Source organism: Balaenoptera musculus, chromosome 10 (genome assembly GCF_009873245.2).
Source record: "Balaenoptera musculus isolate JJ_BM4_2016_0621 chromosome 10, mBalMus1.pri.v3, whole genome shotgun sequence".
In the NCBI taxonomy this organism is placed as follows: Eukaryota; Metazoa; Chordata; class Mammalia; order Artiodactyla; family Balaenopteridae; genus Balaenoptera; species Balaenoptera musculus.
The window spans coordinates 26266957-26287677 of record NC_045794.1 but is presented as its reverse complement, the minus strand read 5'-3'; the positions used below and the strand labels follow the sequence as shown (position 1 = coordinate 26287677).

At 38.5% G+C, this 20721-nt stretch overlaps 1 non-coding gene across 1 annotated transcript; it reads right to left on the bottom strand.

Moving 5' to 3' along the window:
• Window positions 1-13521: 13521 nt before the first annotated feature.
• On the bottom strand, window positions 13522-13628 carry LOC118902957. Its single transcript, XR_005021667.1, has one exon. It is a non-coding gene; the product is annotated as a U6 spliceosomal RNA (small nuclear RNA).
• Window positions 13629-20721: the final 7093 nt, after the last annotated feature.

Below are 20721 nucleotides of genomic sequence, written 5' to 3'. Positions count from 1 at the left end.
CTTTATGTGTAAGTTTAGGTTGTTTATTTGAGATGTTTCTAGTTTCTTGAGGTAGGATTGTATTGCTATAAACTTCTCCTTAGAAATGCTTTTGCTGAATCCCATAGATTTTGGGTCGTTGCCTTTTCATTTTCATTTCTTTCTCGGTATTTTTTGATCTCCTCTTTGATTTCTTCAGTGATCTCTGGGTTATTAAGTAGTGTATTGTTTAGCCTCCATGTGTTTCTATTTTTTACAGATTTTTTTCCAGTAATTGATATCTAGTCTCATAGCATTGTGGTAGGAAAAGATACTTGACACGATTTCAATTTTCTTAAATTTACCAAGGCCTGATTTGTGACCCAAGATATGATCTATCCTGGAGAACGTTCCATGAGCACTTGAGAAGAAAGTGTATTCTGTTGTTCTTGGATGGAATGTCCTATAAGTGTCAATGAAGTCCATCGTGTTTAATGTATCATTTAAAGCTTGTGTTTCCTTATTTATTTTCAGTTTGGATGATCTGTCCATTGGTGAAAGTGGGGTGCTAAAGTCCCCTACTATGATTGTGTTACTGTCGATTTTCCCTTTTATGGCTGTTAGCATGCCTTATGTACTGAGGTGCTCCTATGTTGGGTGCATAAATATTTACAATTGTTATATCTTCTTCTTGGATTGATCCCTTGATCATTATGTAGTGTCTTTCTTTGTCTCTTGTAATAGTCTTATTTTAAAGTTTATTTTGTCTGATATGAGAATTGCTCCTCCAGCTTTCTTCTGACTTCCATTTGCATGGAATATCTTTTTTCCATTCCTTCACTTTCAGTCTGTATGTGTCCCTAGGTCTGAAGTGGGTCTCTTGTAGACAGCATATATATGGGTCTTGTTTTTGTATCCATTCAGCCAGCCTATGTCTTTTGGCTGGAGCATTTAATCCATTTACATTTAGTAATTATTGATATGTATGTTCCTATGACCATTTTCTTAATTGTTTTGGGTTTGTTTCTGTAGGTCTTTTTTATTCCCTTTCTCTTTTGTCCTCTTTTCTTGTGGTTTGATGGTCATCTTTAGTGTTGTGTTTGGGTTGCTTTTTCTTTTGTGTGTGTGTATCTATTGTAGTTTTTGGGTTTGCTGTTCCCATGAGGTTTTGATATAGCAGTCTATATATGTAAAAGGTCATTCTACGTTGCTGGTCTCTTTCCTGCCTAGAGAAGTTCCTTTAGTATTTGTTGCAGAGCTGAATTTGGTGATGCTGAATTCTCTTAGCTTTTGCTTGTCTGTAAAGCTCTTGATTTCTCCATCAAATCTGAATGAGGGCCTTGCTAGGTGGAATATTCTTGGTTGTAGCTTCTTCCCTTTAATCACTTTATTTACTTATTTATTTATTTATTGGCTGCATTGGGTCTTTGTTGCTGCACCTGTGCTTTCTCTAGTTGTGGTGAGCAGGGGTTACTCTTCGTTGTGGTGCGTGGGCTTTTCATTTCAGTGGCTTCTCTTGTTGCAGAGCATTGGGTCTATGTGCGTGGGCTTCAGTAGTTGCAGCACATGGGCCCAGTAGTTGTGGCTCTCAGGCTCCAGAGCACAGGCTCAGTAGTTGTGGTACACAGGCTTAGTTGCTCTGCAGCAGGTGACATCTTCTCAAACCAGGGCTCAAACCCATGTTCCCTGCACTGGCAGGCGGATTCTTAACCACTGACCCACCAGGGAAGTCCCTTTCATCACTTTAAATATATTGTGCCATACCCTTTTGGCCTGAAGAATTTCTGCTGAGAAATCAGCTGATAGCCTTATGTGAGTTCCATTGTATGTTATTTGTTGTTTTTCCCTTGTTGATTTTAATATTTTTTCTTTGTCTTTAATTTTGGTCAGCTTGTTTACTATGTGTCTCAGCCATATTCCTCCTTGGGTTTATCCTACCTGGGACTCTCTGTGCTTCCTGGACTTGGGTGACTGTTTCCTTTCCCATGTTAGGGAAGTTTTCAGCTGTTATCTCTTCAAATATTTTCTGAGGTCCTTTTTCTCTCTTCTCCTTCTGGAACCCCTATAATATGAATGTTGGTGTGTTTAATGTTGTCCCAGAGGTCTCTTAGACTGTCTTCACTTCTTTTCTTTCTTTTTTCTTTATTCTGTTCCATGGCAGTGATTTCCACCATTCTGTCTTCCAGGTCACTTATCTGTTCTTCTGTCTCGGTTATTCTGCTCTTGATTCCTTTTAGTATATTTTTCTTTTCAGTTATTGTATTGTTCATCTCTGTTTGTTCTTTAGTTCTTCTACGTCTTTGTTAAACATTTCTTGCATCTTCTCAATCCTTGCCTCCATTCTTTTCCCGAGATCCTGGATCATCTTCATTATCACTATTCTGAATTCTTTTTCTTGAAGGTTGCCTATTTCCACTTCACTTAGTTGTTTTTCTGGGGTTTTACCTTGTTCCTTCATCTGGGACATATTTCTCTGCCATTTCATTTTGTCTAACTTTCTGTGATTATGGTTTTCTTTACGAAGGCTGCAGGATTGTCCTTCTTGTTTCTACTTTCTGCCCTCTGGTGGATGAGGCTATCTAAGAGGCTTGTGCAAGTTTCCTGAGGGGAGGGACTGGTGGTGGGTGGAGCTGGGTCTTGTCCCTCTGGTGGGCAGGACCATGCTCAGTAAAACTTTAATCCACTTGTCTGCTGATGCGTGGGGCTCTATTCTCACCCTGTTTGTTTTTTGGCCTGAGGTGACCCAGCACTGGAGCCTACAGGCTGTAGGGTGGGGTTGATGGTGGCCTCTGGGAGGGCTCACGCCAATGAGCACTTCCCAGTACTACTGCTGCCAGTGTCTTTGTCCCCACACTGAGTCATGGCCACCCCCCGCCTCTGCAGGAGACCCTCCAATACTAGCGGGTACTTCTGGCCCAGTTTCTTATGGGCTCACTTCTTTTTTCCTGTGGATCCTCGTGTACATGAGACTTTGTGTGCACCCTCCAAGAGTGGAGTTTCTGTTTCTCCCAGTCCCATGGATGTCCTGTGATCAAACCCAACTGGCCTTCAAAGCCAGATTCTCTGGAGACTCTTCCTCCCCCAGGCTGGGAAGCCTAATGTGGGGCTCAGAGCTTTCACTCCTGTGGGATAACTTCTGTGGTATAATTGTTTTCCAGTTTGTGGGTTGCCCACCTGGCTGGTTTGGGATTTGATTTTATTGCAGTTGCGCCCCTCCTACCATCTCATTGTGGCTTCTTCTTTGTCTTTGGATGTAGGTTATCTTTTTTGGTAGGTTCCAGTATTTTTTTGTCAATGGTTGTTCAGCAGTTAGTTGAGATTTTGGTGTTTTCGTAAGAAGGGGGTGAGCTCACGTCTTTCTACTCTGCCACCTTGAGCTAATCTTCTTATTATTCCCTGTTAGAGGTAATAAGTCTAAAGTTCTAAGAATATAACTTACACTTAGCTACTGTTCTTATCTACCTGTGTCTGAACGTAAATCTCTTTCTTAGAAGAAAATTACATCAGTGAAGAAGCATTTAAGTGAAGTTCATTTAGTCTCTGCCCCCCACTCCCCCCACCATGTTGTTTAACTTGTTAGCTGTTAGGCGTTTTGAAAAAACTATTAGGAAGGTTTTAAAAGTCTACAGCTTTTTTTTCTCTTTCCTATTAAAATCAACATGTTGTTTATTTCCCTTTCTTTTCCATGGCCTAAGAATAATTTCACTGCCAACGTACAGGAAGAGAACATACATTCTCTCAGGATTCCTCCTGAGATTAAGGTAAATATTCTTATTTTTGAAACAGGTAATTTAGTGAATTTATTCTGGCACAGACATCTGTTTTAAATAAAGCTTTAATTAAAGCTGCATGGTTTCAAAGAGGTTAGTTTCCAAGAGACTGAAAAATATCAACACTGTGATGAGTGTGAAACAGATGTAGGGACATTCAGACCAAATAACAAGAAGTAGCTCAATTATCTTTGCAGAGGTAGAGCTTGCTCACCCCACTTTTGCCTGATTTTAATTCCAAACAAAAAGAATCCAAGGAAAGCACTTCCAGTTGGGCAGCTGGGAGAGGACACTGGAAAGGGAAGTAGGGAAGTGACATAGAAAAAGTGAGGCAGCTAATGAAAGGTACATTAAAAAAAATTTTATTTATTTATTTATTTATTTAAGGCTGCATTGGGTCTTTGTTGCTCCACGTGGGCTTTCTCTAGTTGCGGCAAGCAGGGGCTACTCTTTGTTGCGGTGTGAAGTCTTCTCATTGCAGTGGCTTCTCTTGTTGCGGAGCATGGGCTCTAGGCGCACGGGCTTCAGTAGTTGTGGCATGCAGGCTCAGCAGTCGTGGTGCATGGGCTTAGTTGCTCTGCAGCATGTGGGATCTTCCTGGACCAGGGCTTGAACCTGTGTCCCCTGTGTTGGCAGGCAGATTCTAAACCATTGACCCAGCAGGGAAATCCCGAAAAGTACATTATTAAGCTAGCTATCTTGTTGAAAAACTCTGAGAGATAGTGCAACATATCAACCTCAGAATTGTGCCACCCAAGGGAAGAACGAGCTGAAAAGTCATGGGTGAAGGCTGACCCTTGTGTGTGTGTGTGGAGGGGTGTGTGAATGAAAAATATTGCCTGCCATATCAGTAAATAAAGCAAGTCATCATATTACAGCTGCCCCGAGCCCTGAGGGAACTCAGGATAGAAATAGGATGTCCACCATCTAGCAGTCAACTGCTGCAGCCACCCTTGACATTGCACCCCGAGGAGACTCAGGATGAGAAAGCACAGGATACTGGTCCCAGATAGCTCAGGTGCATATCAAAGGAATGGTTTCAGTGAGCCCAGACTCTTGCATCTTCCCACACATAGAAAAGCACTAAATTCCTTAACTTGAGATATATGGTTTTCTTTAATTAACAGTAATCATTTGATGTTTTGTCTACCTGGTCTTTGTTGCAAAAACTCCTATATATCCTGGCTTCTCCCTTACTTCTTCAGAGCAGTCTCTCAGAGTGATCGGAGATGCTGTGTCCTAGGCTTGAAGTCCTCAGTTTTGTCCGCCAAATAAAACATAACTCAACTTTTGGGTTGTGCACTTTTTTCAGTCGAGGAGGTGGGAGAGGGAGAATAATTTTCTATGCTTTTGACCCTTCTTCGTCTCCCCAACTCTGCAATCCTACAGGGAACCATCTGCAGTTGTGGTTGGGGGAGGGTGAACCCTCAGGCACAAGGATGTAAATATTGACAGTTGGAAGTCACAGAACTCACTGACAGGTCTGTGGAACGTGAGCTGGGCTCAGGTGGCAAATGCTGCACATGTTGATGAGGGTGAGTTCATTGCTGATGGGGATCCAAATGCTACTGCTTCTATGTACGGCAATTTGGAGACATCTATCAAAAGCATAATTCAGTAATTCTACTTCAAGAGATTTCCCCTCCAGATACACTCACAAGTGTGCAAGATGATATATGAATAAGACTATTCATATAGAGAAAAATGCAAGGTGCAGCAGTGTTTGTGTGCAAATATTTGGCTAAAAAAATGTTAGTTGTGGGAGAATATATATGTGTATTTGTTGTATGTGTGTAAAATTCTTTGAAAAGATACATAAGAAATAGTTAACACCGGTTGCCTTGGATGAAGGGAACAGAGGATAAGAGTAAAGGGAGATTTTTCCTCCTGTAGAGTGGCTGTATTGCATTAGCTATTCAAAAATAAATTTTAAATAATTTACAAAGAACATTTAATCTTTTTTTTGAAACTCCAGAGTACTTGGGAAACTTTATTAAAACTACATACCGTTTTTATTTTTATATTTTCAAACTTTTTATTTCATATTGGAGTACAGTTGACTAACAATGTTGTGTTAATTTCAGTTGTACAACAAAGTGATTCAGTTATATATATACATGTATCTATTCTTTTTCAAATACTGTAAGTTCAGAACATTTTATCTTGAGGGCAGTAGGGAGCTACTAAAATTTTGTTTTGATCTTTCATTGATGATAGAGTGACATGAACAGACACGTTAGGACAGACTGGCAGTTAGGAGGGATGCAGGATTTAGGACAGTTAATGACTGGGTAAAGTAGGAACAAAAGTTTAGTTCCCAGGGCTAAAGCTCCAAACAATCAGGAAATATTATTTAGTCGTTAACCTCTCAGGCAATGTACTTGAGTAGATAAGGGACTCAGTCCAAGGTAAAAAGTAATTGGATATCTGTTCTTACTGTGTTTTCTTAGATTCTATATGTTTATCCTATATCCATTAATCACAGCCAAAGTGTTTACCTTTCTCCCGAAATTCAGCTTGTCTGGAACTTACACACCTTATTTAACTCTCATGTGCCAAGCCAAAATTTCCCCTGCCCTAAATCTTCCCACAGCAACTAGAGACCACCCGTGTGACCAAAAGCCCACTGAAATTAATCAAAGTAGCCAATCCTAAACTGTTTACTCTGCTCTACCTTGCAGAAACCCCACTTAAGGCTCTGGCCTGTGCCTTCCCCTTGCTCCTGCTTCTGCCTCCTTATCAAACCTGGTGCTTCCCATGTGGTGACCCCCCCTCCTCTCAGAAAATGCAGATAACACAAATCTTCTTTCAATGCACTGACCTCTCCATGTTATCACTCAGTCATCTCCGTAAATTAAAATCCCAAGGGTACAAATGAGACAGTGTCCAATTTTGCATAATAAACATTACTTGGGGGAAATTTTCATATGTAGGAGAATGCAGAGTATCTAAGACTGTCTTCTAGTCCAGTCTGTTCTTAGGAAATCTGAGAATCTATGATAAACTGAGAAAATAAATGAAGTAAGGAAATGGAGAGAACAAGGTTTCTTTGTTTGTGGCCCAGTTACAGAATTAAATGGAGGTGGGAGAAGGTTTCTCAGATAAGGAAAAATAAAAGACCTAGGAATGACTGAATTATACTGCCCGGCAGCCAAGACAGTTCCATATGCAATAAAACATAAGTTCATGGCCCCCCAGGAGAAATCTACATGGTTAGGGCCATCTTTTGTCTTCTAGACGTCCAATGCTCTCTGCCACAAAAGTATATAAATTTCCACTTATGACAAACTAAACCCAGAGCCCTTAAAAGACAAAACAAAACAGAACAGAACACGTTTATTAGGATATAATTCACATACCATATGAATTAGTTTCCTAGGGCTGCCATAACAAATTACAGTACCACAAACTAGGTGGCTTAGGACAAAAGAAATTTATTCTCTCACAGTTCTGGAGACCAGAAGTGCGAAATCAAAATCAAGGTGTCAGCAAGGCCACGGCTGCTCCAAAGGCTCTGGGGAAGATTCCTTTGTCTCTCCCTAGTTTCTGGTGGCTGTCAGCAATCCTTGCTGTTCTTTGATTTGTACCTCCGTAGTTTCAGTCAATGTCTCTGTCCTCACATGACATTCCTTCTTTCTTTCTTTTTTTCAGTTATATACATCTATATACTTTTTCAGATTATTCTCAATTATAGGTTATTACAAGATATTGAATATAGTCCCTTGTTGCTTATCTATTTTATGTACAGTAGTTTGTATCTGTTAATCCTATACTTCTTAATTTATCCCTTCCCCTCTCCCTTCCCCTTTTGTAACCACAAGTTTGTTTTCTATGTCTGTGAGTCTGTTTCTGTTTTGTAAATAAGTTCACTTGTATCATTTTTTAAGATTCCACATATAGTGGAATAGCATATGTGACAGCATATGATAGCATATGATATTTGTCTTTCTCTATCTGACTTCACTAAGTATAATATTCTCTACATCCATCCACATTGCTACAAATGGCAATATTTCATTCTTTTTTGTGGCCGAGTAATATTCCATTATATATATCTATATACATACCACATTATGTGTGTATGTGTATATATGTATGTGTGTGTGTATATATATATATATATATATATATATATATATATACCACATCTTCTTAAGCACTTGGGTTGATTCCACGTCTTGGCTATTGTACATAGTGATGCTATGAACGTTGGGGTGCATGTATCTCTTTGAATTAGAGTCATCAACTTTTCTGCATATATGCCCAGGAGTGGAATTGCTGGATCATATGGTAGCTCTATTTTTAGTTTTTAAAGGAACCTCCATATTGTTTTCCATAATGGCTGTGCCAATTTACATTCCCACCAACAGTGTAGGAGAGTTCCCTTTTCTCCACACCCTCTCCAGCATTTATTGTTTGTAGATTTTTTGATGATAGCCATTCTGACCAGTGTGAGGTGATATATATATTCTTTTTCATATTCTTTTCCATTATGTTTTTTTTTTTAATATCCAAATTATTATTATTATTATTATTATTATTATTTTTAAACATCTTTATTGAAGTATAATTGCCTTACAATGGTGTGTTAGCTTCTGCTTTATAACAAAGTGAATCAGTTATACATATACAATATGTTCCCATTTCTCTTCCCTCTTGCATCTCCCTCCCTCCCACCCTCCCCATCCCACCCCTCTAGGTGGTCACAAAGCACCGAGCTGATCTCCCTGTGCTATGCGGCTGCTTCCCACTAGCTATCTATTTTACATTTGGTAGTGTATATATGTCCATGACACTCTCTTACCCTGTCACATCTCACCCCACCCCCTCCCCATATCCTCAAGTCCATTCTCTAGTAGGTCTGTGTCTTTATTCCCGTCTTGCCACTAGGTTCTTCATGGCCTTTTTTTTTTTTTTTCCTTAGATTCCATATATATGTGTTAGCATACTGTATTTGTTTTTCTCTTTCTGACTTACTTCACTCTGTATGACAGACTCTAACTCCATCCACCTCATTACAAATACCTCCATTTCATTTCTTTTTATGGCTGAGTAATATTCCATTGTATATATGTGCCACATCTTCTTTATCCATTCATCTGTCAATGGACATTTAGGTTGCTTCCAGGTCCTGGCTATTGTAAATAGAGCTGCAATGAACATTGTGGTACATGACACTTTTTGACCTATGGTTTTCTCAGGGTATATGCCCAGTAGTGGGATTGCTGGGTCATATGGTAGTTCTATTTGTAGTTTTTTAAGGAACCTCCATACTGTTCTCCATAGTGGCTATATCAATTTACATTCCCACCAACAGTGCAAGAGTGTTCCCTTTCCTCCACACCCTCTCCAGCATTTATTGTTTCTAGATTTTTTGATGATGGCCATTCTGACTGGTGTGAGATGATATCTCATTGTAGTTTTGATTTGCATTTCTCTAATGATTAATGATGTTGAGCATTCTTTCATGTGTCTGTAGGCCATCTGTATATCTTCTTTGGAGAAATGTCTATTTAGGTCTTCTGCCCATTTTTGGATTGGGTTGTTCGTTTTTTTGTTATTGAGCTGCATGAGCTGCTTGTAAATCTTGGAGATTAATCCTTTGTCAGTTGCTTCATTTGCAAATATTTTCTCCCATTCTGAGGGTTGTCTTTTGGTCTTGTTTATGGTTTCCTTTGCTGTGCAAAAGCTTTTAAGTTTCATTAGGTCCCATTTGTTTATTTGTGTTCTTATTTCCATTTCTCTGGGAGCTGGGTCAAAAAGAATCTTGCTGTGATGTATGTCATAGAGTGTTCTGCCTATGTTTTCCTCTAAGAGTTTGATAGTGTCTGCCCTTACACTTAGGTCTTTAATCCATTTTGAGTTTATTTTTGTGCATGGTGTCAGGGAGTGTTCTAATTTCATACTTTTACATGTAGCTGTCCAATTTTCCCAGCACCACTTATTGAAGAGGCTGTCTTTTCTCCACTGTATATGCTTGCCTCCTTTATCAAAGATAAGGTGACCATATGTGTGTGGGTTTATCTCTGGGCTTTCTATCCTGTTCCATTGATCTATATTTCTGTTTTTGTGCCAGTACCAAACTGTCTTGATTACTGAAGCTTTGTAATATAGTCTGAAGTCAGGGAGCCTGATTCCCCCAGCTCCATTTTTCATTCTCAAGATTGCTTTGGCTATTCGGGGTCTTTTGTGTTTCCATACAAATTGTGAATTTTTTTGTTCTAGTTCTGTGAAAAATGCCAGTGGTAGTTTGATAGGGATTGCATTGAATCTGTAGATTGCTTTGGGTAGTAGAGTCATGTTCACAATGTTGATTCTTCCAATCCAGGAACATGGTATATCTCTCCATCTATTTGTATCATCTTTAATTTCTTTCATCAGTGTCTTATAATTTTCTGCATACAGGTCTTTTGTCTCCTTAGGTAGGTTTATTCCTAGATATTTTATTCTTTTTGTTGCAATGGTAAACGGGAGTGTTTTCTTAATTTCACTTTCAGATTTTTCGTCATTAGTGTATAGAAATGCAAGAGATTTCTGTGCATTAATTTTGTATCCTGCTACTTTACCAAATTCATTGATTAGCTCTAGGAGTTTTCTGGTAGCATCTTTAGGATTCTCTATGTATAGTATCATGTCATCTGCAAATAGTGACAGCTTTACTTCTTCTTTTCCGATTTGGATTCCTTTTATTTCTTTGTCTTCTCTGATTGCTGTGGCTAACACTTCCAAAACTATGTTGAATAATAGTGGTGAGAGTGGGCAACCTTGTCTTGTTCCTGATCTTAGTGGAAATGGTTTCAGTTTTTCACCATTGAGGACAATGTTGGCTGTGGGTTTGTCATATATGGCCTTTATTATGTTGAGGAAAGTTCCCTCTATGCCTACTTTCTGCAGGGCTTTTATCATAAATGGGTGTTGAATTTTGTCGAAAGCTTTCTCTGCATCTATTGAGATGATCATATGGTTTTTCTCCTTCAATTTGTTAATATGGTGTATCACATTGATTGATTTGCGTATATTGAAGAATCCTTGCATTCCTGGGATAAACCCCACTTGATCATGGTGTATGATCCTTTTAATGTGCTGTTGGATTCTGTTTGCTAGTATTTTGTTGAGGATTTTTGCATCTATGTTCATCAGTGATACTGGCCTGTAGTTTTCTTTCTTTGTGACATCTTTGTCTGGTTTTGGTATCAGGGTGATGGTGGCCTCGTAGAATGAGTTGGGAGTGTTCCTCCCTCTGCAATATTTTGGAAGAGTTTGAGAAGGATAGGTGTTAGCTCTTCTCTAAATGTTTGATAGAATTCACCTGTGAAGCCATCTGGTCCTGGGCTTTTGTTTGTTGGAAGGTTTTTAATCACAGTTTCAATTTCAGTGCTTGTGATTGGTCTGTTCATATTTTCTATTTCTTCCTGGTTCAGTCTCGGCAGTTTGTGCATTTCTAAGAATCTGTCCATTTCTTCCAGGTTGTCCATTTTATTGGCATAGAGTTGCTTGTAGTAATCTCTCATTATCTTTTGTATTTCTGCAGTGTCAGTGGTTACTTCTCCTTTTTCATTTCTAATTCTATTGATTTGAGTCTTCTCCCTTTTTCTCTTGATGAGTCTGGCTAATGGTTTATCAATTTTGTTTATCTTCTCAAAGAACCAGCTTTTAGTTTCATTGATGTTTGCTATTGTTTCCTTCATTTCTTTTTCATTTATTTCTGACCTGATCTTTATAATTTCTTTCCTTCTGCTAGCTTTGGGGTTTTTTTGTTCTTCTTTCTCTAATTGCTTTAGGTGCAAGGTTAGGTTGTTTATTCGAGATGTTTCCTGTTTCTTGAGGTAGGCTTGTATTGCTATAAACTTCCCTCTTAGCACTGCTTTTGCTGCGTCCCATAGGTTTTGGGTCGTCGTATCTCCATTGTCATTTGTTTCTAGGTATTTTTTGATTTCCCCTTTGATTTCTTCAGTGATCACTTCGTTATTAAGTAGTGTATTGTGTAGCCTCCATGTGTTTGTATTTTTTACACATCTTTTCCTGTAATTGATATCTAGTCTCATAGCGTTGTGGTTGGAAAAGATACTTGATACTATTTCAGTTTTCTTAAATTTACCAAGGCTTGATTTGTGACCCAAGATATGATCTATCCTGGAGAATGTTCCATGAGCACTTGAGAAAAATGTGTATTCTGTTGTTTTTGGGTGGAATGTCCTATAAATATCAATTAAGTCCATCTTGTTTAATGTATCATTTAAAGCTTGTGTTTCCTTATTTATTTTCATTTTGGATGATCTGTCCATTGGTGAAAGTGGGGTGTTAAAGTCCCCTACTATGATTGTGTTGCTGTCGATTTCCCCTTTTATGGCTGTTAGTATTTGCCTTATGTATTGAGGTGCTCCTATGTTGGGTGCATAAATATTTACAATTGTTATAGCTTCCTCTTGGATCGATCCCTTGATCATTATATAGTATCCTTCTTTGTCTCTTGTAATAGTCTTTATTTTAAAGTCTATTTTGTCTGATATGAGAATTGCTACTCCAGCTTTCTTTTGATTTCCATTTGCATGGAATATCTTTTTCCATCCCCTCACTTTCAGTCTGTATGTGTCTCTAGGTCTGAAGTGGGTCTCTTGTAGACAGCATATATATGGGTCTTGTTTTTGTATCCATTCAGCCAGCCTGTGTCTTTTGGTGGGAGCATTTAATCCATTTACATTCAAGGTAATTATCGCTATGTATGTTCCTATTCCCATTTTCTTAAATGTTTTGGGTTTGTTATTGTAGGTGTTTTCCTTCTCTTGTGTTTCTTGCCTAGAGAAGTTCCTTTAGCATTTGTTGTAAAGCTGGTTTGGTGGTGCTGAACTCTCTCAGCTTTTGCTTGTCTGTAAAGGTTTTAATTTCTCCATCACATATGAATGAGATCCTTGCTGGGTAGAGTAATCTTGGTTGTAGGTTCTTCCATTATGGTTTATCACAGGATATTGAATATAGTTCCCTGTGCTATACAGTAGGACCTTGTTGTTTTCCATCCTATTTATAATAGTTTGCATCTGGTAATCTCAAACTTCCTATCCATCCCTCCCCCACCTCCCCTCCCCCTTGTCAATCACAATTCTGTTCTCTATATCTGTAAGTCTGTTTCTGTTTAGTAGATGTGTTCATTTGTGCCATATTTTAAATTCCACATATAAGTGATACCATATGGTATTTGTCTTTCTCTTTCTGACTTACTTCACTTAGTATGATAATCTCTAGGTCAATCCATGTTGCTGAAAATGGGATTAATTAATTCCTTTTTTATGTCTGAGTAATATTCTATGGTATTATATATATGTGTGCATGCGTGTGTGTATGTATGTGTGTGTGTGTGTATATATATATATATCCCACATTTATATGTACCACATTTTTATCCTTTTAATCTGTCCATGGATATTTTGGTTGTTTCCCTGTCTTGGCTATTGTAAATAGTACTGCTGTGAACATACGGGTGCATGTATCTTTTCCAATTAGAGTTTTGTCTGGGTATATGCCCAGGAACGGTATTGCTGGATCATATGGCAATTCTATTCTTAGTTTTGTTTTTTTTTTAACACCTTTATTGGAGTATAATTGCTTTACAATGGTGTGTTAGTTTCTGCTTTATAACAAAGTGAATCAGCTATACATATACATATATCCCCATATCTCCTCCCTCTTTTGTCTCCCTCCCACCCTCCCTATCCCACCCCTCTAGGTGGTCACAAAGCACCGAGCTGATCTCCCTGTGCTATGTGGCTGCTTCCCACTAGCCATCTATTTTACATTAAAAAATGTGGAATGTTGCACAACTTTGCATGTCATCCTTGTGCAGGGGCCATGCTAATCTTCTCTGTATCGTTGCAATTTTAGTATATGTGCTGTGGAAGTGAGCACTAGTCTTAGTTTTTTAAGGAACCTCCATGCTTTTTTCCATAGTGGCTGCACCAATTTACATTCTCACCAACAGTGTAGGAGGGTTCCCTTTTCTCCACACCCCCTTTAGCATTTGTTATTTGTAGAAAAAGGTTTTAAGTTTGATTAGGACCCATTTGTTTATTTTTGCTTTTATTTCTTTTGTTTGGGAGACTGAACTGAGAAAATGTTGCTACAATTCATGTCCGAGAATGTTTTGGCTATGTTCTCTTCTAGGAGTTTTATGGTGTCATGTCTTATATTTAGGTCTTTAAACAATTTTGAGTTTGTTTTCATATATGGTGTGAGAGACTGTTCTAATTTCATTGATTTACATGTATCTGTCCAGCTTTCCCAGCACAATTTGCTAAAGAGACTGCCTCTTTTCCATTATATTCTTGCCTCCTTTGTTGTAGATTAATTGGCTGTAGGTGAGTAGGGTTATTTCAGGGCTCTCTGTTCTCTTTAATTGATCTATATGTCTGTTTTTGTGCCAAAACTACACTGTTTTGATTACTGTAGCTTTGTATTATAGTCTGAAGTCTGGGAGGGTTATGACTCCTGCTTTGTTCTTTTTCCTCAGGATGGCTTTGACAATCCTGTGTATTCTTTTTTTTTTTTTGTCATCGAGGCCCAGAGAGCCCTTCAAAACCGATTTCTTTATTTACTGGCCATGGATAAACTTCGAGACACTGCGGACACCCCCAAATTATATGCTAATGTTTTAACGTTGTTTATTGAACTAAAATTAATGCGCATACATAGTTTAAAATATATATACATATACTAGAAGGCTTGTAATAAGAAAAGCAGTTTCTGGCCTACTCTTTAGAGGCAATAGCCTCAACTCTTTTAGATATACATCCTGATTGGATCCATATATCTAAATAAATGTGTATACTACTAATTCTTTTTTTTTCCACTTTGCTTTAAGGTTTAATTAAATATCACCTATTTCTGTGATAGCAACATCTATATAAATAACATGAGGTCAATAAAATTGCATAGGATTCTGAAAGTCACTCTAGTGTCTATCTCCCTGGTATTGTCACAACACTAAGAAGCCAAAAGGAGAAGAAACATGGTATCAAGAGCAATTTTTTTGTACATCTCACATGGTACAGTTTGTGATAGGTTTATGGAAAAGTGAGGTTGCCCTTCTTTTTTTTTTTTTTTCTTGACATTTGTTTTCTTTTATCAACATAGATGTCAGTTTCTTTTCTTTTTTTTATACAGCAGGTTCTTATTAGTCATCAATTTTATACACATCAGTGTATACATGTCAATCCCCATCTCCCAATTCATCACACCCCCACCCCCCGCTGCTTCCCCTCCTTGGTGCCCATACATTTGTTCTCTACATCTGTGTCTCTATTTCTGCCCTGCAAACCGGTTCATCTACCATTTTTCTAGGTTCCACATATATGTGTTAATATACGATATTTGTTTTTCTCTTTCTGACTTATTTCACTCTGCATGACAGTCTCTAGATCCATCCACGTCTCAACACATGACCCAATTTCGATCCTTTTTATGGCTGAGTAATATTCCACTGTATATATGTACCACATCTTCTTTATCCATTTGTCTGGCGATGGGCATTTAGATTGCTTCCATGACCTGGCTATTGTAAATAGTGCTGCAATGAACATTAGGGTGCATGTGTCTTTTTGAATTATGGTTTTCTCAGGGTATATGCTCAGTAGTGGGATTGCTGGATCATATGGTAATGGTATTTTTAGTTTTTTAAGGAACCTCCATACTGTTCTCCATAGTGGCTGTATCAATTTACATTCCCACCAACAGTGCAAGAGGGTTCCCTTTTCTCCACACCCTCTCCAGCATTTGTTGTTTGTAGATTTTCTGATGAAGCCCATTCTAACTGGTGTGAGGTGATACCTCATTGTAGTTTTGATTTGCATTTCTCTAATAATTAGTGATGTTGACCAGCTTTTCATGTGCTTCTTGGCCATCTGTATCTCTTCTTCAGAGAAATGTCTATTTAGGTCTTCTGCCCATTTTTGGATTGGGTTGTTTTTTTTTAATATTGAGCTGCATGAGCTGTTTATATATTTTGGAGATTAATCCTTTGTCTGTTGATTCGTTTGCAAATATTTTCTCCCATTCTGAGGGTTGTCTTTTTGTCTTGTTTATGGTTTCCTTTGCTATGCAAAAGCTTTTAAGTTTCATTAGGTCCCATTTGTTTCTTTTTGTTTTTATTTCCATTACTTTAGGAGGTGGATCAAAAAAGATCTTGCTGTGATTTATGTCAAAGAGTGTTCTTCCTATGTTTTCCTCTAAGAGTTTTATAGTGTCCGGTCTTACATTTAGGTCTCTAATCCATTTTGAGTTTATTTTTGTGTATGGTGTTAGGGAGTGTTCTAATTTCATTCTTTTACATGTAGCTGTCCAGTTTTCCAGCACGACTTATTGAAGAGACTGTCTTTTCTCTATTGTATATCCTTGCCTCCTTTGTCATAGATTAGTTGAAGATAGGTGCGTGGGTTTATCTCTGGGCTTTCTATCTTCTTCCATTGGTCTGTTTCTGTTTTTGTGCCAGTACCATATTGTCTTGATTACTGTAGCTTTGTAGTGTAGTTTGAAGTCAGGGAGCCTGATTCCTCCAGCTCTGTTTTTTTCCTTCAAGACTGCTTTGGCTATTCGGAGTCTTTTGTGTCTCCATACAAATTTTAAGATCTTTTGTTCTAGTTCCATAAAAAATGCCATTGGTAATTTGATAGGGGTTGCATTGAATCTGTACATTGCTTTGAGTAGTATAGTCATTTTCACAATATTGATTCTTCCAATCCAAGAACATGGTATATGTCTCCATCTGTTGGTATCATCTTTAATTTCTTTCATCAGTGTCTTATAGTTTTCTGCATACAGGTCTTTTGTCTCCCTGGGTAGGTTTATTCCTAGGTATTTTATTCTTTTTGTTGCAATGGTAAATCAGAGTGTTTCCTTAATTTCTCTTTCAGATTTTTCATCATTAGTGTATAGGAATGCAAGAGATTTCTGTGCATTAATTTTGTATCCTGCAATTTTACCAAATTCATTGATTAGCTTTAGTAGTTTTCTGTACTAGTTTTCTAGTAGTTTTAGGATTCTCTATGTATAGTATCATGTCATCTGCAAACAGTGACAGTTTTACTTCTTCTTTTCCAATTTGTATTCCTTTTATTACTTTTTCTTCTCTGATTGCTGTGGCTAGGACTTCCAAAACTATGTTGAATAAGAGCAGTGAGAGTGGACATCCTTGTCTTGTTCCTGATCTTAGTGGAAATGTTTTCAGCTTTTCACCATTGAGAATGATGTTTGCTGTGGGTTTGTTGTATATGGCCTTTATTATGTTGAGGTAGGTTCCCTCTATGCCCACTTTCTGGAGAGTTTTTATCATAAATGGGTGTTGAATTTTGTCAAAAGCTTTTTCTGCATCTATTGAGATGATCATATGGTTTTTATTCTTCAATTTCTTAATATGGTGTATCACATTGATTTATTTGCATATATTGAAGGATCCTTGCATCCCTGGGATAAATCCCACTTGATCATGGTGTATGATCCTTTTAATGTGTTGTTGGACTCTGTTTGCTAGTATTTTGTTGAGGATTTTCGCATGTATGTCCATCAGTGATATTGGTCTGTAATTTTCCTTTTTTGTAGTATCTTTGTCTGGTTTTGGTATCAGGGGGATGGTGGACTCATAGAATGAGTTTGGGAGTGTTCCTTCCTCCTCAATTTTTTGGAAGAGTTTGAGAAGGAAGGGTGTTAGCTCTTCTCTAAATGTTTGATAGAATTCACCTGTGAAGCCATCTGGTCCTGGACTTTTGTTTGTGGAAGGTTTTTAATCACAGTTTCAATTTCATTACTTGTGAGTGGTCTGTTCATATTTTCTATTTCTTCCTGGTTCAGTCATGAAAGGTTATACCTTTCTAAGAATTTGTCCATTTCTTCCAGGTTGTCCATTTTATTGGCAGAGAGTTGCTTGTAGTAGCCTCTTAGGATGTTTGTATTTCTGCAGTGTCTGTTGTAACTTCTCCTTTTTCATTTCTAATTTTATTGATTTGAGTCCTCTCCCTCTTTTTCTTGATGAATCTGACTAATGGTTCATCAATTTTGTTTATGTTCTCCAAGAACCAGCTTTTAGTTTTATTGATCTTTGCTATTGTTTTCTTTGTTTCTATTTCATTTATTTCTGCTCTGATTTTTATGATTTCTTTCCTTCTGCTAACTTTGGGTTTTGTTTGTTTTTCTTTCTCTAGTTCCTTTAGGTGTAAGGTTAGATTGAGATTTTTCTTGTTTCTTGAGGTAGGCTTGTATAGCTATAAACTTCCCTCTTAGAACTGCTTTTGCTGCATCCCGTAGGTTTTGGATCATTGTGTTTTCACTGTCATTTGTCTCTAGGTACTTTTTGATTTCCTCTTTGATTTTTTCAGTGATCTCTTGGTTATTTAGTAACGTATGGTTTAGTCTCCATGTGTTTGTGTTTTTTACTTTTTTTTCCCTGTAATTCATTTCTAATCTCATAGTGTTGTGGTCAGAAAAGATGCTTGATATGATTTCAATTTTCTTAAATTTACTGAGGCTTGATTTGTGACCCAAGATGTGATCTATCCTGGAGAATGTTCCGTGCACACTTGAGAAGAAAGTGTAATCTGCTATTTTTGGAGGGAATGTCCTATAAATATCAATTAAATCTATCTGGTCTATTGTGTCATTTAAAGCTTGTGTTTCCTTATTAATTTTCTGTTTGGATGATCTGTCCATTGGTGTAAGTGAGGTGTTAAACTCCCCCACTATTATTGTGTTACTGTTGATTTCCTCTTTTATAGCGTTAGCAATTGCCTTACGTATTGAGGTGCTCCTATGTTGGGTTCATATATATTTATAATTGTTACATCTTCTTCTTGGATTGATCCCTTGATCATTATGTAGTGTCCTTCTTTGTCTCTTGTAATAGTCTTTATTTTAAAGTCTATTTTATCTGATATGAGTATTGCTACTCCAACTTTCTTTTGATTTCCATTTGCATGGAATATCTTTTTCCATCCCCTCACTTTCAGTCTGCATGTGTCCCTAGGTCTGAAGTGGGTCTCTTGTAGACAGCATATATATGGGTCTTGTTTTTGTATCCATTCAGCGAGCCTGTGTGTTTTGGTTGGAGCATTTAATACATTAATTTTTAAGGTAATTATTGATATGTATGTTCCTATGACCATTTTCTGAATTGTTTTGGGTTTGTTTTTGTAGGTCTTTTCCTTCTCTTGTGTTTCCTGCCTAGAGAAGGTCCTTTAGCATTTGTTGTAGAGCTGGTTTGGTGGTGCTGAATTCTCTTAGCTTTTGCTTGTCTGTAAAGCTTTTGATTTCTCCATCGAATCTGAATGAGATCCTTGCCGGGTAGAGTAGTCTTGGTTGCAGCTTCTTCCCTTTCATCATTTTAAGTATATCTTGTCACTCCTTTCTGGCTTGTAGAGTTTCTGCTGAGAAATCAGCTGTTAACCTTATGGGAGTTCCCTTGTATGTTATTTGTCATTCTTCCCTTGCTGCTGTCAATAATTTTTCTTTGTCTTTAATTTTTGCCACTTTGATTCCTATGTGTCTCGGCGTGTTTCTCCTTGGGTTTATCCTGTATGGGACTCTCTGCGCTTCCTGCACTTGGGTGGCTATTTCCTTTCCCATGTTAGGGAAGTTTTTGACTATAATCTCTTCAAATATTTTCTTGAGTCCTTTCTCTCTCTCTTCTCCTTCTGGGACCCCTATGATGCGAATGTTGTTGCATTTAATGTTGTCCAAGGGGTCTTTTAGGCTGTCTTCATTTCTTTTCATTCTTTTTTCTTTATTCTGTTCCGCAGCTGTGAATTCCACCATTCTGTCTTCCAGGTCACTTATCCGTTCTTCTGCCTCAGTTATTCTGCTATTGATTCCTTCTAGTGTATTTTTCATTTCAGTTATTGTATTGTTCATCTCTGTTTGTTTGTTCTTTTATTTTTCTAGGTCTTTGTTAAACATTTCTTGCATCTTCTCGACCTTTGCCTCCATTCTTATTCCGAGGTCCTGGATAATCTTCACTATCATTATTCTGAATTCTTTTTCTGGAAGGTTGCCTATCTCCACTTCAGTTAGTTGTTTTTCTGGGGTTTTATCTTGTTCCTTCATCTAGTACAAAGCCCTCTGCCTTTTCATCTTGTCTATCTTTCTGTGAATGTGGTTTTTGTTCCACGGGCTGCAGGACTGTAGTTCTTCTTGCTTCTGCTTTCTGCCCTCTGGTGGATGAGGCTATCTAAGAAGCTTGTGCACGCTTCCTGATGGGAGGGACTGGTGGTGGGTAGAGCTGGCTGTTGATCTGATGGGGAGAGCTCAGTAAAAGTTTAAACCGCTTGACTGCTGATGGGTGGGGCTGGGTTCCCTCCCTGTTGGTAGTTTGGCCTGAGGCGACCCAACACTGGAGCCTGCAGGCTCTTTGGTGGGGCTAATGGCGGACTCTGGGAGGGCTCACGCCAAGGAGTACTTCTCAGAACTTCTGCTGCCAGTGTCCTTGTCCTCTTGGTAAGCCACAGCCACACCCCACCTCTGCAGGACACCCTCCAACACTAGCAGGTAGATCTGGTTCAGTCTCCCCTGGGGTCACTGCTCCTTCCCCTGGGTCCTGATGCACACACTATTTTGTGTGTGCCCTCCAAGAGTGGAGTCTCTGTTTCCCCCAGTCCTGTCAGAGTCCTGCAATCATATCCCGCTAGCCTTCAAAGTCTGATTCTCTAGGACTTCCTCCTCCTGTTGCCAGACCCCCAGATTGGGAAGCCTGACGTGGGGCTCAGACTCTTCACTCCAGTGGGTGGACTTCTGTGGTATAAGTGTTCTCCAGTTTGTGAGTCATCCACCCAGCAGTTATGGGATTTGATTTTAATTGTGATTGTGCCCCTCCTCCCATCTCATTGTGGCTTCTCCTTTGTCTTTGGATGTGGAGTATCTTTTTTGGTGAGTTCCAGTGTCTTCCTGTCGATGACTGTTCAGCAGTTAGTTGTGATTCTGGTGTTCTCGCAAGAGGGAGTGAGAGCACGTCCTTCTACTCTGC